The sequence below is a fragment of the Pituophis catenifer genome, unplaced genomic scaffold (assembly GCF_029215685.1).
Source record: "Pituophis catenifer annectens isolate HBS135680 unplaced genomic scaffold, rPitCat1.0.hap2 SCAF_2, whole genome shotgun sequence".
Classification (NCBI taxonomy): Eukaryota; Metazoa; Chordata; class Lepidosauria; order Squamata; family Colubridae; genus Pituophis; species Pituophis catenifer.
In genome coordinates this window covers 32,940,541-32,958,207 of record NW_027256882.1, presented here as the reverse complement: position 1 = coordinate 32,958,207, position 17,667 = coordinate 32,940,541, and the positions used below count along the sequence as shown (strand labels likewise).

The window sequence follows — 17,667 nt, the reverse complement described above, 5'->3', positions numbered from 1 at the left end:
TGCTAATGGAGAGGTGGGGAATCACGGCCCCTTTGTGACTGGTGGGTTTCAAATGGTATATATAGGGTCTATTCTTGTAAGGTCCCAAAATACACTTGAGTCACCACAATGCCAAAGAGAGAGAGACTCAAGACGAGGCTTGCAAAAAAAACAGATTTTATTTATGGCCAAACACAAAATACTGGGTGGAACTATATCCAGAACATACAGATACAATGCATGTGAGGAGATAGCCACACCTTGGGGAAGGTATGGCGTCCTTTTATACCCTCAGAGACTTAGTCAGCTTAGTACCCAACTCTGGCCTCCCAATCCAGGCCTGTGCATTCCTTGTTGCCCTGCAAGGGGGAATAGAAACTTCCCAATTAGTCATCTTGAGCATTTCTTTGTTTACTCAATTGGCCACTTAGGCCCCCTGGCCCTGGAAAGTAGGAGGCTATCCAGATCAACATAAATTAAGACTGAGGTGTAAATTATGCCTTGGAGATACGTACCATGCTCTTAGATGGCACAAGAAAAAACAGGGAGAAGATTGATATGGGTTCAGGTCAAACGGCAGGGACATATGTTTGACAAATACCAGATACATTACAGGCCTAATAACAGAATATGTTTGTTACAGGAGATAAAGATACAAAGGCATATGTGTATTACAGGAACCTAATGGTTACAGAATCTAGTATGCCGGTATATCATATCCTAGTATTATTTATTATATCCTTATTATTGTTTCCTTTCATTCAGATTGGTTGATTGATTGACTTCAACACCCGAAAGGGTCAATGAGATCCGGGTTCCCCCTGCCCTCTTTTCCAACCATCCAGGCACCCTTCCCTGCTTCGGTCCATTCCTTGTGGCTGCCACTCCACTCTGGTCCCTTTGCTCAGGCCCCTCCACTTGCCCTGCTCGGCTGGACTCTGCTGTCTCCTCCTTCCAGCCGGTCCCTTCTGGAGTCTCCTCTCAGCAGGCGGATCAGGCAGTGGTGGGGGTGATCAGATGGCCAGTCGGCCCTTCTCCCTCTCTCTCTCTCTCCTGTCTCTGCTCCTCCTTTGATTCCCCTGCCTGCCTCCCTTTCTTTCCATCTCTTTCCCCTTCTCTCCATCTCTTTCCCCTTCCTCCTCCCCCTCCCCTTTCCTCAGCTTTCCCTCAGACTTTCCCCTATATTTCCGCCCACTCCGTAATCAATTAGAAGCTTTATATAACATGGAAACTGATCTTGATGGATTAAAGGGAACGGAATAAAATTTAATAAGGACGAAAGGAGTTACAATAACCTTCAATTTATGACTATTTGTTAGCAACCAGGTACAAATGGCTCTGGGGGAAAAAAAGGGCTTAAAACCATTTTCACACTTAACATCTGTTGCAGTGTCCCTGTAGTCACAATTTGGGTGCTTTCAGACTGGCAGGTATTTATGATAGTTGTATTACTTGGAAGAGCTTACATCCTACAATGATACCTTTGAAACCAACAAACACCTGTCTGTTCTTGGGAAGGACTCAATAGGTGGATCAAAAGGCCAAATTCACTCTCAACATCCGGCTGAGTGTGAGATGGACTATAACAATTCACATGTAACAGTCACAGAGTGGGAAGGGATCGTGGAGGTCATCTAGTCCAACCCCCTGCTCATGCTTGAGACCTATACTAGGGTTTCGAACTGCCGACCTTTCTGATCGACAAGCTCAGTGTCTTAGCCACTGAGCCACCTAGCCAGGCTAGCCAGCAGCATCAAATTCTGCTAATTATGTTTTTAATTTAATTTTAATCATTAGATCAGTGGCTCTCCATGTGTAGGTTGTGAAGTCAAATAATTAAGCATTTTAACATGTCTCATTTTTAATGCACATAGACATTAAAAAGTGCCCTATGACAGATTTTCACACTTACGACCATTGCAGCATCCCCACGATTATATGATCAACATTCAGTCGCTTGGCAATTGGCTCATATCTGTGACGGTTGCAGGGTCCCCTGGTCGTGTGATGAACCTTTGTGACCTTCTGACAAGCAGAGTCAACGGGGAAGTCAGATTCTCACTTAGCAGCTGTGTCACTAACTTAACAACGGAAGTGATTCACTTAACAACTGTGACATGAAAGATGGTGATGTAGCGTCACCCCTGAAGGGGTCGCAGGGGACCAGGTCCCCCTTTCCCTCTTACAATCCATCATGTGGCTGCCCATCCACTTGGGTCCCCCCACTTGCCCGGCTCAGCTGGACTCTGCTATCTTGTCCTCCCAGCTGGACCCTTGTGCTGTCTCCTCAGCAGGCGGATCACACGGTTGGGTGGTGGTCAGAAGTCTGGTTGGTCCTTCTTCCTCTCTCCTTCCTGCTGCTTGCTAACCTCTCCTGCCGCTGCCTCTGCTCCTTCCTTGATTCTCTCCATCTTTCTCCTCCCTCCTCCTTTCTGTCTTTCCTCACACAGTTCTCCCTACCTTTCCCAACCCTCCTTTCTCCCCCTTTTCCCAATCTATCCTCATGCATTGCTTCCTCCCTCATTCTATGGGGTGGAGGCCAGATGAGCCAGGAGGCCCCACTTCCCTTCTGTGCTCCCTCTTATTTATGTATGTATGTATGTATGTATGTATGTATGTATGTATGTATGTATGTGTTCGATTTATATGCCGCCCTTCTCTGGAGACTCAGGGCAGCTTACAATGCGTTAAGCAATAGCCTTCATACTTTTTGTATATACCTGCTTAGTAGGGCTTTCGGCCCCCCTAAGCGGTGTTCTTTTTTATACAAAGTCAGTTTATTGCCCCCACAATTCGGGTCCTCATTTTACCTACCTCGGAAGGATGGAAGGCTGAGTCAACCTTGAGCCTGGTGAGATTTGAACTCGCAGTAATTGCAGGCAGCTGGCAGCTAAGTGCTACTTAACAGCACTTTAGTCCACTGGGTCACCAAGGCTCCTTGTAGTACTGTATTACTCAATGTATTACTTAATAAATTTATTGGCATAAAATTGCAAAAAAGGGAACTACAATCCATGAGACACCTACTGTATCAAATTACAATCGGTCTTATAATCAGTAATCCGATTGTTGTAGATAACCTACGCAAGTATAAAAAGATTGATAGGTTTAGTTGTAAAGTATCTTTAATACTGATACACCTGAACACATGTTGCTAACACTGATAAAGTTCCTAGCACACCTCTTTTTTTTTTATCCAGACAAATAAAAATGATGATCAGGTTATTCCTTTATAATGACTGATTGACTGACCAGGGTGGCATAGAACAATAAAGGAAGCTGAAGTAGCAAAAAGCTAAGGAATCTCTGCTTTAAAGGCTTTCGGAGATCCCTGCTTGGTAAATAGGGATTTTTCCAAATTTTTGTCTATGGTTATCCCTTCTTTTAGGGGAGTGTCACGCAGGCGCCTTTGAACAAACAGAAACAGGGCAGAAGGGTCTCTCTAACCAAGGAAGCGTCTGAGAATGTATGGATCAAAGATGCTGTCCTGGCATCAAAAAAGCTCACTTGTCCCCCTTTGCAGTTGAGAGAGATGCGGATCCTCGTGGGCTCCTCAGTCAGGATCAGGTCAGAGCGTTTTGATGGAGACATGGCCTCGTATTTCCCTAGGCATTTCCAAAACACCCAGTGCCTGGTCTGCTCATCAACATTTGTTACGTTCAGTGGCTTGCTGGCAACCCCTACAGCCCATCCTTCTCTATCTCCAACAATAACTTCCCAGAAATGTCTCCCTGTTGAGAACTTCTGACAGCCAAGGACACAAGGATAATGTCCAAATCACCTGCGCCTACATATTGCTATAGCTATCTTACATCCTGGGACAGAAGAATCCTGTAAAAATCTCAAGGTGTCTGAGACAAGATATTTTTCTTTAACTTGCTTAAATCCTTTAACACTCTTTAGATCCTGGGAGACATCAAGGAGGCCAGGATGGGCTGTGTCTGGATCCAGAGTTACATCTGCTGTAAGGGGGAAAGGAAGGGAGGGAGGAGAAGAACAAGAATTTCAGCTGCAGGCCTGGTTTGTGTCTTCACCCCCAAGAGTTTAACCCTCTTGTGTGAATGGAGTTCAGCTTCCAAACACCCCCTCCAGGACTGGAAGACTCATTGTTTTTTTAAACAACACCTAAGCCATTGTCTTGTCAAGAGTCCTCCAACTTTGGCCACTGTAAGACTTGTAGACTTCAACTCCCAGAATTCCCCTGATGGGGCTGCTGGTGTCCAGGTCTCTCTGCTCCCTTTTCTCCAAGCACTCAGGATCTCTCACTGTCTTTGTCCCATCCTCTGTTAACTGCCGCCCTGTTCAGCGCTCCTCTGGTCTTCTCGTTCCATTCACTTAGGTTGCCTTTGCCATCTTCCAGTCCATCTGCCTCCCCTTCAATGGCCACTAAGCTGCACACCTTCAGGATACCTGTATTGCTTTTGGCTCCTCCACTCAGCTCTTCATCTCTTGGCTCCACTGGTCAATTCCCCTAGTCTCTAGTCTCCCATGTGGCCAACACTCGGCTAATTGCCCCCCAGTTCCCCCATGCTGGCTGGAGAATTCTGGGAACTGAAGTCCACAAGTCTTACAGTGGCCAAGGATGAAGATTTCTGGCCAAGTCCTTCAAACCCTTCATAGTGCTCCACCTCTTCTAGCCTCCCTGCACAATTTTCTTTAGCTTCCATGTTGTAGGTGAGAATAATGGGATTCAAAGAGAAAAGTGGTTGGCTTTGCCTTTAGTGAGTTGCTGGGAGGGCCAAGGTTGAACAGGGACTCTACCTGGAGCATTAATCCAGATTACGCAGAGCAAGAGGCTCTCACCAATTTATAGTCAGGCAGTAAAATCAACAGAATGTTATTAGCTTGGTAGGAATTCAATGATCCTTTCACTCCCAGGTCATATTTTCCCATTTATCCAAATATTTCATTCTACACCAAGATTGACTTCAGTTTTCCAGATTATGTAGAGAATGGAGCAGAGTGGAGCAGAATAGGAAAGGAGGAGTAGAACAGAACAGAACAAAAGCTTTATTTGGCCAAGTGTGATCAGACACACAAGGAATTTGTCTCTGCTGCATTAGCTCCTATTTTACATATAAATGGCAAGTAATAGTTCATAAATCATTAAAGTTTACTGGATCATCATAGTTTTATATAGTATCTAATCCTACATTTTTCTTTTTTGTTAATCCTTTATGTTTCTCTTAAAGTTACTGGCATCAGAGCTTAAAATAGCAAGGAAATCCAATTCCTATAACTGATATTTACCTTCCTGTAGTTGAAGTCCACTTTCCAGAGTATCTGGGGAAGAAAAGGGAGGAATTTAGCATCTCATCCCTGGAATTGGAGCAACAGAAGGGCCTCCCTCAGATTCCCCGGTTTGCTTTCCTTGGCCTCAGATCAGGAAATAAGGAATAGGGAAAGCTACAAGCCAGAATGTCATTGGTGGCTATATATATTCCATCAGGTATAAATATATTCTACTATATATGCACCTCAGTGGTGCAGCGGACTAAAGTGCTATTAAGTGCTAGCACTTAGCTGCCAGCTGTCTGCAATTAGTCCAAGTTCGAATCTCACCAGGCTCAAGGTTGACTCAGCCTTCCATCCTTTCGAGGTAGGTAAATTGAGGACCCGGATTGTGGGGGCAATAAGCCAACTTTGTATAGAACAACACTGCTTTGGGGGGGGGGGGGCGAAAGCCCTAATAAGCAGGTATATTCAAAAAAGTATGCAGGCTATTGCTATAATGCATTGTAAGCCGCCCTGAGTCTACGGAGAAGGGCGGCATATAAATTGGACTAATAAATAATAAAAATAAATAAATAAATTCCATATACAGGTAGTCCTCAATTTACAACTATTTCTTTAGTGACGTTATAGCAACACTGACAAAAGAGCTTTATGACCGGTTCTCACACTTAGGACTGTTGCAGCCTCCCCAGTCCCGTGATCAAAATTCGGACACTTGGGGACCAGCTTGTATTTACGATGGTTGCAGCATCCCATGATTCTGGGATTGTCCTCTTCAACCTTCCTGGGGAGCTTCTGACATTCAAAGTCAATGCATGAATCCAGATTCATTTATCAACCACGATTCACTTAACTGCCATCATTTTCTGAATAACTGGCAAAAAAGTTCATAAAATGGGGCACAGATCACTTAACAACTGCCTTGCTTAGCAACAGAAATTTTCAGCTCAACTGAGATCGTAAGTCAAGAACTACCTGCATATATTCCATTATACTTAGTGGAAACTTATTCTGCGTCCCCAGTGATCAGGGCATATGGATTTGGGCTACGAAGAATACAGGTAGTTTCAATTTACCAACCTAACTGAGACACTGATCCTGAAATTGATCCCTCTTTGATCCATGTGACATTGACCCAGAATCTCTCTTGGATGCTCAAAATGTCATCCAGTGTAAAACTCCAGCGGCTGTTTTTTACCTCTCAGTTTTTTCATAGTGCTTTTCAGAAGCCCAGGAATATCGCTGTAATCCCGAATTGTCCACTTTGGCTCTAGAAGTAAATCCACCGGATTCTCAGATGTTTCCTTAGACTGGTACCTGGCAAGACAAAATAGCAGAATAACAGAGTTGGAAGGAACCTTGTAGGTCATCTAGTCCAGCACACACACCCCATCGGCCCAAGGAGGAGACCCCACACTGTTTCTGACAGATGGCACTCTAGTCCCTTCTTGAAAACTTCCACTGATGAAGATCCTACAACGTGTGAAGGCAAAGCTCTTCCAGTGGTTCATTCTCCTCAGTCAGAATTTTTCTCTTATTTCCAGGTTGAATCTCTCCTTGATCAGTTTCCATCCATTATTCCTTTTCTGGCCTTCAGGTGCTTTGGAAAACAGATTGACCCCCTTCTCTCTGTGACAGACCCTCAAATATTGGAACACTGTTGCTATCATGTCTCCCCTGGTCCTTCTCTTCACTAGACTAGCCATGCCCAGTTCCTGCAACCGTTATCAACCTGCCAATAGAAGAAGCTTTCTAAACCATCAGATGGTGCTTGAGGATTGGCTAGCTACACGATCCAGTCTGGGTTGGTCACCAGAGGTTTTGTCTTCTGAGATTTCGGATTCATGCTGGAGCCCATCCTCAGGGAACTTCTCTCTCTCTCTCTCTCTCCAGAATGTCTGCACTGGGCTGTTCTACACATGGTATTTATGTGGGGCCTGGTTGTATGTGGCTTTTAGTTGTTAAGTGGGGTGTTGATGGACAGCTATTAACTCATTGATTGTCATTTTCTTGTGTTGCCCCATCCTCGGATCCTAAGTACCGTAAGCTGGTGGGAAATAAGCAGTCCTGTTGACTGACAAGGCCCCTGTTTCCATGGCTTCAGTCAATTCTCTGGCTAGCTATTCAAATATAGGCACCATGTGCGACTCAGTGGATCCTGACCCAGAACTGCACTCATCCACCTTCATCAACTTAAACAAGAGATCTAGTAGAGGCAACTAAGTTCCAGTTTGGGGCTCCCTAATCTTCAAAATTCTTGTGAATCTCTTGGCAAAAACAATGGATTTGTCAGAGTTTGCAGCAATCCAACCAGCACCCAAGTAAATAATTCAGCAGGATTCATTTATAGAAGAAACTTCTTTATATACAATAATATAGAGCATGATGCATGTATACAATACCCATGCAGTAGAAGCCAGGACCAGAATAACCAGAACTCAGAAACACAGAAGCTATATTGCAAGGACAAAGTAACTCTTTTATATATATACAGATCAGTCAAGCTAAGCCCCGCCCAGGCTCCGAGCCATCTCCCATGGCTCACAATAGATCCTGTTTGTTAGTCACCAAACAGTTCCCATTGGCTGACTTGTTGTTATGGCTATTCCAGCTCATAATTTCTTATACACTGACAGGATTGTGTCTTACCAAATGACTGATGACTAATATGGGTGAGATACGTAATCAAAAAGAAGATGGATGTCACATTCAAATTGATCTTGATGGATTAAAGGTAATGCAATGAAATTTAATAGAGATGGATGCAGTTACAAGTAACCTTCAATTTATGACTATTTGTTAGCAACCAGTTATAACGGCTCTCAAAAAACTGACTTACAACCATTTTTCCACTTAACATTTGTCACAGTGTCCCTGTAATCACAGTTCAGGTGCTTGGCATGTATTTATGATAGTTGCATTACTTGGAACAGCCCACATCCCACAATGATATTTTTAAAACCATCAAACATCTGTCTCTTCTTGGGAAGGACTCAATAGGTGGATAAAAAGGCAAATTCATTCTAAACATCTGACTGACTATGCAACCAACTATAAAAATTGATCATATCAAAAATTGAAATTATATTGTGTTCCTCAGTTATCTGAGGAAATGTCTAAAAAGCTGTGAAATACAGTACGTTATCCTTACATTAAAATACTGTGAAATAAAGAAAGACCTTTCCAAAATAGGAAAACTGCTGGCGGAGCTGCTGATCTCTGAGACTGTAAAGAAAAGGGTGGATTTACTTACTTCTTCAAGATGCTTCCGATGTCCTGAAAAATAAAGAGACAAAGCACTGAAAGGAACCATTTCCTAATATCCTAATATTATATTCCTTATATTCACAAAATAAATGAGTGAAACGTCTGGACAACCAGACACTAACATACATATAAAGTACTTCTATTATTTTTTTTTTAAATCCCATTGCTCTTTTTTCCCCAGCTGTTTATCTCTTTAGGATGTGTTCTTGTTATATGTTATATATATCAGTGAAATCACAATCCAGTAGTTTCTAGGCTTTTTTTTTAATCTTTTTCTTAGACTAAGGAGACTAAGATAGATCTATTTCAGGCTTATAAACCCTCATCAGTTAGCCACACCCTCATCCCATGTATCCTCCCTGTAAAGTGGATTGTGATTTCAATGAACTAGGGCTGCATAAAAATCTTGGTTTACGTAGGAAGAACGAGAAATACATAAACATACATACATACATACATACATACATACATACATACATACACACACACACACACACACACACACACAAACATACATAATAGCAAAAAGAAAAGACCATTTGAAAGACAAAATAGTGCGTCAATAGGATTAAAAAATCCCCTGCATTTATGCTTCCAGAATCAAGGCACTTTGGAAAATCCAAGTGGTGATAATACTTTGGAGAAGGTGATCAGTGTTGGGTTTCTCCTTGGCCTGGAGATTTAAGAGGAGGGGGAGACCCTACAAAGAACACCCACCACCACATCCCCTAATAGGGCATAGGAACCTCAAATGGTGAGGAATATAGAGACAGTGCCTAGAATTTAGAATCCTTGCTTTTTGCATGGCCTGCTGTTTCTGTATTACACTATGTATCCCTAATATTGGCCATTACAGGTAGTCCTTAGTGAGCATTCGAAGTTACCCCAGCACCGAAAAAAACTGAATTATGACCATTTTTCACACTTAAGAAAGTTGCAGCATCCTCATAGTCACATGATCAAATTCATGGCAACTGGTTCATATTTATGAACTGACTATTATTTAGTCATATTTAGGCTGACTCTGATTCTGGGTTTTATAATTTATAATTAATTAGTTATTTGGTTTAAAATGGGATTTTATTGTACATGTTTCTTAACTTGTGTTCGCCGCCTTGAGTCCTTCGGGAGAAGGGCGGCATATAAATACATGTAATAAATAAATAAATAAATAAATATTTATGACGGTTCAAGTGTCCTGGGGGTCATGGGATCACCATTAGTGACCTTCTGACAAGCAAAGTCAATAGGGAAGCCGGATTCATTTAACAACAGTGTTACTAATTTTACCACTGCAGCGATTCACTTAAGAAGTGGCATGAAAGGTTGTAAAATGGGGCAAAATTCACTTAACAAGTTTTACTTAGCCACAGAAATTTCGGGCCCAAGGGGAGGACTACCGATAGCCTTCATACCTTCCAGTTTCCTTTCCATAGAGATAGAAAAAGTAAAAAAAGATTAATAAATAAGGAGTTGAAAAAAAGATTTTGAACTTTGTCGAGTACAGCCAGAATCTTACATGCAGACATGAAAAGATATATCTCTCCAAAGCGCTGAGAAAGCAGCAAATTAACAGATGGAGATAGATTACAGACCCAAAAGAGAAATGAAATTTTAATGGAAGACTATGAAGTTTTAAAATATAGAAAGACCGGACTGGAACTTACAGTACTGTGAAAAATGATTTTAATTTGCTGATAATATTGTCTGACTATTAGAAGAAAGTATATAAAGAAAAATGGATGTTTTGATCATTTGACAAATCAGCTGTTATATCTTCTGCTTCCTTTTAATGCTGGAACCTAGAGCTGGGATACCACCTATGTGTGAAAAAAGATACTATACTACTACATCAGGGATGTCAAACTCAATTTCACTGAGGGCCGCATCAGGGCTGTGGTTGATGGGGGGGAAAACTGGGTGGGTGTGGCCAACTGGGTGGGTGTGGCTTACTTGATGCCACCCTCTAAACTGCTGGCATGTTTCCTCTTCATACTGGGTAGAGATTGGGCCGAAGTTACACTGGCCTGATCTTTTCTCTTCACACTGGGTAGACCAGGACGGCCCCACGGGCCGGATCCGACCACATCACAGGCTGCATCTGAGCCTTGAGTTTGACACCCCTGTACTACATGGTTGGAAAAAACTTTGACAGGAAGCCAGAATTGATAAAAAGAAGGGAAACAAAGTGAAAGGTAAACAACACCTGGAAGCCGTCTATTTGTTTTGTGTTCTACTTCTATTTGCTTTCTGGCTGTTTGGGAGTAACTGGTGAGCCTTTTGAAGATCTTCAAAGGAGTGTGGATTATAAACAATAGGAATTGCCCTCGAAACTGAACATTTGACTCTGTGGATTAATGAGACATGAGGAAATTTGGTGGGCTAATCTGGATTATAAATACTGTTTGATAGATCATCTTACGAGGTGAAAGAAGAAAAGTTCTTTACAAATTTGGATAACTCAGAGGGAGTAAATTGTCAGATTTTGGGGACTATAAAAATTGTGGATTCTTAGGAACAATACCGGGACTGGGAAATTCTTTTAATATCGGCTTTTTGGTGTTCTGGACCATTGGGACATTGGGATTTTGGTGGACCATTGAGTGACTTTTAGCCCATTAAATTAAAGCAAAATGTTACAACACAGAAAAATAAATACACTTCAAAAAGAAATACTATTGAAGCTTCAATGTACTCAGGAAGCTATGACAAGGAATGATAGGGAGATGAAGACACTGATGCATGATACAGATGTGAGACTAGGAAATCCTCAGCAAAAAGACAATGAAAAATGAACAACAAATTCAGAAAACAGAGGACAAACTAGAAGAAGAGGAAAGAATAGAGGAGATAAATCAACAAATGACACAAACAGATAAAGATACGGAAGAGATAGTAAATTATTTTTTGAAATGGAACAAGTAGATTACTCTTTAAGAGGTCAAAACATAGAAGAGGACAAAGAGAATGATCTCCCAGAAGTAATGAAAGAGTTATTGATGGGTGCTCTAGAGATTGAACAGCGAGAGGTAGATGCAGAGGCAGATGAAATATTTAGACTAAATATGAGTGATGTAAGGGGATACAAGATCCCAAGGGAAGAGTATGGAGAAAAAGTCAAAAAGCCAGTAAGAGTTGAAATACTAAAAAGGGCAAGAGATAATGGATACATACAGTATACTTCTTAATATGGGATAACTTTAATAAGGGTTAGAAAATAGAGGTAGAAATTAGAAATTGAGAAAATATGTATACTGCTACATAATATATTACAAATACTATCAGTAGGTATACGTAAATGTTAGAAATTGAAAAATTATTACCATGTATACATAAACAGCATTATTATTATTAGTATTGTGTATAAAGTAAATTGACCCAGACAATACCATTGTTTCTACTTGGAAGCTGCTTTTGAACTTTGTGCTCAAGATAGAAAAAAATGAATTTTTGATGTTTGATTTTGCTTATTAGATTAATCTGTTTTTATAGACATGGCTAATAATGACTAAATATGCAAAAATAAAATGACCTCCAAGGTCCCTTCCAGCCCTAGGATTCTATGATCTCAACTTCCTGCCTGACCTGTAAGAGTTTGCTGGCTGGCTGCTGAAGCTTCTCTTCTATCTCCTGGATGAGATGGTCAAGAGAGCCCAGTTCCTCCATGTGCTTGGCCAAACCCTTCTCCATTCTTGCCATAATATCCTCCTCCGTCTCTTCCATTTGAGTCAATAGAAGCTTCTCCTGTCCTTCTAACCAGAGTTGTAGCTCTCTGAATTCAGCCACTACATTTTTTTTCTCTTTTTCAATGAGGTCCTAAAACAAGAAAGAGAAAAAGCAAAAGGCATATTTTTATTTTAATTATTTTACTTAATGATTTTTATTTTAATTGTTATAATAATTAAACAGATTTCTTGAAGAATCCAGAAGTGAGGTGGGGAAAAACCCCTTTTGACATTAAAACATGCAGGGAGGAAAGTAAATGGCTCCAGTTTAAAGGAGCCTGGATAGCTCATCAGACTAATGCATTGTATTTAACTCCAGCTGTCTGCAATTACTATAAATTCGAATCTCACCAGGCTCAAGGTTGACTCAGCCTTCCATCCTTTCTAAGGTAGGTAAATTGAGGACCCAGTTTGTGGGGGCAATAAGCTGACTTTGTGTAAAATATACAAAAGTATGAAGGCTATTGCTTAACGCATTGTAAGCCACCCTGAGTCTCCGGAGAAGGGCGGCATATAAATCAAATTAAAAAAAAAAAAGATCTTTCATTAAAATTTTCTTGGCAATCTGGGATTCCAAAAAAGGAGACAGAAAAATGTTTGAATTCACAATTTTTTCAATAAGATGAAATATGGTTTGCATTCAATTATTAAACAAAACAAACCCATTGTATAAAAGATGGCTCATGGGATAGGGGCACTTAACGCGTGACTCATTCAGCCAATGGTGACATCTCAGTTCCCAGGTTAAGAATAAGTTCTGTGTCCTACACCGTCTTTAGCTTCAATTTCATTTAAGTCAGAACTTGTACTTACAAACAGGCTGCCTATTATTAAAGATGGCGGATGGGGTTCTCCTGATGGATCCTGATAGGTTCCTGATGGAGCTTGGGCCATTCCCTGAGACTCTGGCTCACGACTCGACTGAAGAACTGGTGGCAGCCTGGGAAAGGGCGGCCGCCGGAGCTTTGGACCGAGTCGTGCCTCTGCGGCCTCTGACCTGATGCCGTCTGGCTCCCTGGTTTTCGGAGGAGCTGAGGGAGATAAAGCGCCGGAGAAGATGCCTGGAGAGTGATTGGAGGGCCAGCCGTTCCGAATCCGACCGAACACTGGTGAGGTCTTACATTAAGACCTACCTAGTGGCGATAAAAGCAGCGAAATCTAATTATTTCTCGGCTCTTATTGCGTCTGCAGAGAATCGCCCAGCCTTCCTGTTTAGGGTGACCCACTCCCTCCTCCATATGGGAATGCGGGAAGACCCCTTGCAGGAGAGGGCTGAGGATTTTGTGCAATTCCTGCATGATAAAATCAGATTCGGGAAGGTCTGGACTCCGATTGGATGGCTTCAGGGGGGGTGATGGAAGGGGGCCTTGAGAGTGTTATCTGGGAGGAGTTTGACTCTGTGACTCCCGAGAACGTGGACAGGATTCTGGGGAGGCTGAGCTCTGCCACATGTTTATTGGACCCGTGTCCCTCCTGGTTGGTGCTGGCCTCCCGGGAGGTCACATGAGGCTGGCTCCAGATGATTATTAATGCTTCTTTGAGTGAGGGTTTCCTCCCCCCCCCGCCTTGAAAAAGGCAGTGGTGAGGCCCCTCCTCAAGAAGCTTGCTCTGGACCCGGCTGTATTAGCGAACTATCATACAGTCTCCAACCTCCGCTTTGTGGCGAAGGTTGTTGAGAGTGTGGTGGCACAACAACTTCCTTGGTAGCTGGATGAAACTGTCTATCTGGATCCGTTCCAGTCGGGCTTCAGGCCGGGATACAGCATGGAAACGTCATTGGTCGCTTTGGTTGATGATCTCTGGAGGGCTCGGGACAAGAGGTGCTCCTCTGTCCTAGTCCTATTGGACCTCTCAGCGGCTTTTGATACCATCAACCATGATATCATGCTGCGCCAACTGGAGGGGCTGGGAGTGGGGGGCACCGTGCTGCGGTGGTTCTCCTCCTTCCTCTCCGACCGGACACAATCTGTGTTGGCAGGAGGTCAGAGGTCGACCTCGAGGCGCCTCATGTGCAGGGTGCCACAAGGGTCGGTCCTCTCGCCCCTGTTGTTCAACATTTATGTGAAGCCGCTGGGGGAGATCATCCGTGGTTTTGGGGTGAAGTGTCATATGTACGCTGATGATACCCAGCTGTACATCTCCACCCCAGACCACCCCAATGATGCCCTTGACGTGATGTCCCGATGTCTGGAGGCTGTGCAGATCTGGATGAGGGGAAACAGACTCTGACTCAACCCCTCAAAGACTATGGCTCCCGGCTTCCCGGTATAGCCAGCTGGTACCATTGCTGGCTATTGGGGGTGAAACTCTGGCCCCCTCAGAGAGGGCTCGCAATCTGGGTGTCCTCCTGGATGCACGGCTGTCTTTAGACGACCATATGACAGCTGTGGCCAGGGGGGCTTTTTATCAGATTCGCCTGATCCACCAGTTGCATCCCTTTTTGGACCGGGATGCCCTGCGCACAATCACTCACACCCTCGTCATGTCCCGTCTGGACTACTGCAACACTCTCTACATGGGGCTCCCCTTGAAGGGCACTCGGAGGTTCCAACTGGTCCAGAATGCGGCCGCGCGGGTGATTATGGGTGCGACCCGATGCACCCACATGACACCTCTCCTGTGTGAGCTGCACTGACTCCCGGTGGTCTTCCAGGTGCGGTTCAAGGTGTTAGTGACCATCTTTAAAGCGCTCCATGGCTTAGGACCTGGCTATTTACGGGACAGCCTTCTGCCACCGATAGCCTCCCACCGACCAATACGCTCCCACAGAGAGGGACTCCTCAGGGTGCCGTCAGCTAAACAATGTAGACTGTCGACCCCCAGGGGGAGAGATTTCTCTGTGGGGGCACTCACCCTCTGGAATGAACTGCCCGCCGGGATACGTATGATTCCCGACCTGTGTACCTTTTGCCGTGCCCTTAAGACCCTGCTATTTCAACAGGCTGGACTGGTATAATGAAATTGGAATGGGGTGTTTTAAAATTGAGGGTTTTAATGTAACGGCTGAAATATTTAATCTATTTTTAAATTGTTTTAAATTTTGTATTTTCATATTGTTTTATGATGGCTGTACACCGCCCCGAGTCCTTCGGGTGAAGGGCGGTATAGAAATTTAATAAGTCTAATCTAATTTAATCTAATCTTCCTATTAGCTCAGAAGCTCCTAACCGTTGGATCAATACTTACAAGCCTCTCCTGCAATTTTTGCTCTATATCTCCTTTGTATGTAGCTATTTTTTCTTTCTGCTCCTTCTGAGCCTTCAGGCAATCCTCAACCTTCATCTGAAGAGAAAATACAAAGTTTTAAGTTTTTTTTCGGTAAAGGATTACATCGGAGGGAAGACCTAGTTAGAATATATATTCAATCGTCATAAATACATGACAATTGGAAAATATAGTCATATGACTATATAGAAAATATAGTCATCCCAGAAACATCACTGAGAAATTATAGTTTGGGCTGATCCAGCAGGAGTGATTTTCGGCATCTGGACTCAAGATTTTGGAGGACTCCATGACAATTTTGCTCTAGAGCAAATGCGGAAAGGGAGCTGGCAAAGGGAGCCTATTTCTCCCTACAGGCAATTTCCTTTACTAAGCAAGACAGGGACACTGCAATCGTCATAAATACATGCCGGTTGCCAGGCGTCCCAATTTTGATCAGTGACCACAGGGATGCTACAATGGTCATATGTGTGAAAACAGTCATAAGTCACTTTTTTCGATGGTGTTGTAACTTTGAACAGTTACTAAACAAGTGGTTGTAAATTGAGGACTATGGTAAATCTGTCTTCAAAGAATTGCAACCTCAGAAGATAAAGCAGGAGGTGAAGGTCTCAGGTTGGAATTAGGGAAGATTGTTAAAGGAATGGCTGAGGCAGAAAGTTGCACATGATGTAATAAGACCAGTAATGAATGGTGGGTGGGACACTACTACCTAGCAACAAGAAAATTAAAGAAAGTTAGAAGGACTCCGATTAGAAAAATGTTAGCTGAGGCACATAGACATAAACTTTGGTAACTTCTACTTTATTATAACAATAAAACACAAACTCCTTTTGATAACAAAGATTATTAGCATAAAATATGCAATTTATGAAAGAGGAGGGTAAAGTAGTCCAGGATAAGAGATCAAAAGAAACACCTCTCAAAGAACCAATGAGTGATTCTTAGGGTGTTAACTTCCTTGATCTTCAGTGTATAAAATTTGTATTGGTATATGGTTCGGGGTCTTGGCTCCTTTAACTGGTGAGACCCTTTTGAAGCATTTCAATAAAAGTCCCCTGAACAGGGTCTCCAGTCTGGTTCTGATTGGTATCTGCACCAGGCTAAACCCAGTTTGCTGACAACAGAGGAAACAAGTAAATTGGTCCAAGGATTGCCAGATTGCCACCTGGATGCCCCTCCTCAGCGATTCCTCCTGGCTGACTCCTACCTGGTATTCCTGGAAAGCCTCCTCCGCAGGGATCACCCAGTGGCCCCTGTGCTCTTTGGATCGGTCGCAGACCACGCAGATGAGGGTCTCGTGGTCCTTACAGAAGAGCTTGAGGGGTTCCCGGTGCTTCGGGCAGAGGCTCCCTCCTTCCTCGCCTGGATAGCCGCCGCATTGCCTGGCCACTTCCACCAGCCGCGCCAGCTGCCGGTTGGGGAGGAGGCTGCGGGGCGCGAAGGTCTGTCTGCACTGGGGGCAGGAAGCCTTTGATTTCGACGTCCCCCAACTGCGGATCAGGCAGTCCCGGCAGAAGTTGTGGCCGCACTTGGGGATGAGCACGGGGTCCTGGAAAAAGTCCAGGCAAACGGAGCTTTCCCATCTATCCTCATGCATTGCTTCCCCCCTCATTCTATGGGGTGGAGGCCAGATGAGCCAGGAGGCCCCACTTCCCTTCTCTGCTGCCTCTTCCCATCTCTCTCTCTTGGTCTCCTCCTTCCTGTCAAAACCTCCTCCTTTACCTTCCCTTCCCCCTCATGATGCACTTAAAATGGGGCAAAGCTCACTTAATAGCCGTCTCACTTGGCAGCAAAAATTTGGAGCTCAGTTGTGGTTGTAAATCGAGGACTACCTGTATTAGGTAAGTTTGGATAACTCACCTGCACCTTTGCCAACAGCAACTTGTCAAGTCTTCAGTTTAGATGCTTTGATATGTTCCAGAGAGCTGCTGTTAGCAATCAGTGTCACCATATCAGTGTTAAGTTTCACTCTCCTTATTATTTATTTGTATCTCGCCTTTATTATTTTTATAAATACCTCAAGGTGGCAAACATATGAAACACATCTTCCTCCTCCTATTTTCCCCACAACAAACCTGTGAAGTGGATTGGACTGAGACAGAATGACTGGCTCAAAGTTACCAACTGGCTTTCAGGGCTAAGGCAGGACTTGAACTCACCGTCTTCCTCTTCCTAGCCAGGTGCCTTAACCACTAGATCAAACTGGATCTGACGCCCATCTCAATATCGAAGC

At 43.4% G+C, this 17,667-nt stretch overlaps 1 pseudogene; it reads right to left on the bottom strand.

Annotated features, from left to right (window-relative positions):
• Positions 1-3,363: 3,363 nt before the first annotated feature.
• On the bottom strand, positions 3,364-17,031 carry LOC139310082 (E3 ubiquitin-protein ligase TRIM11-like; annotated as a pseudogene).
• Between the last annotated feature and the right edge of the window lie 636 nt (positions 17,032-17,667).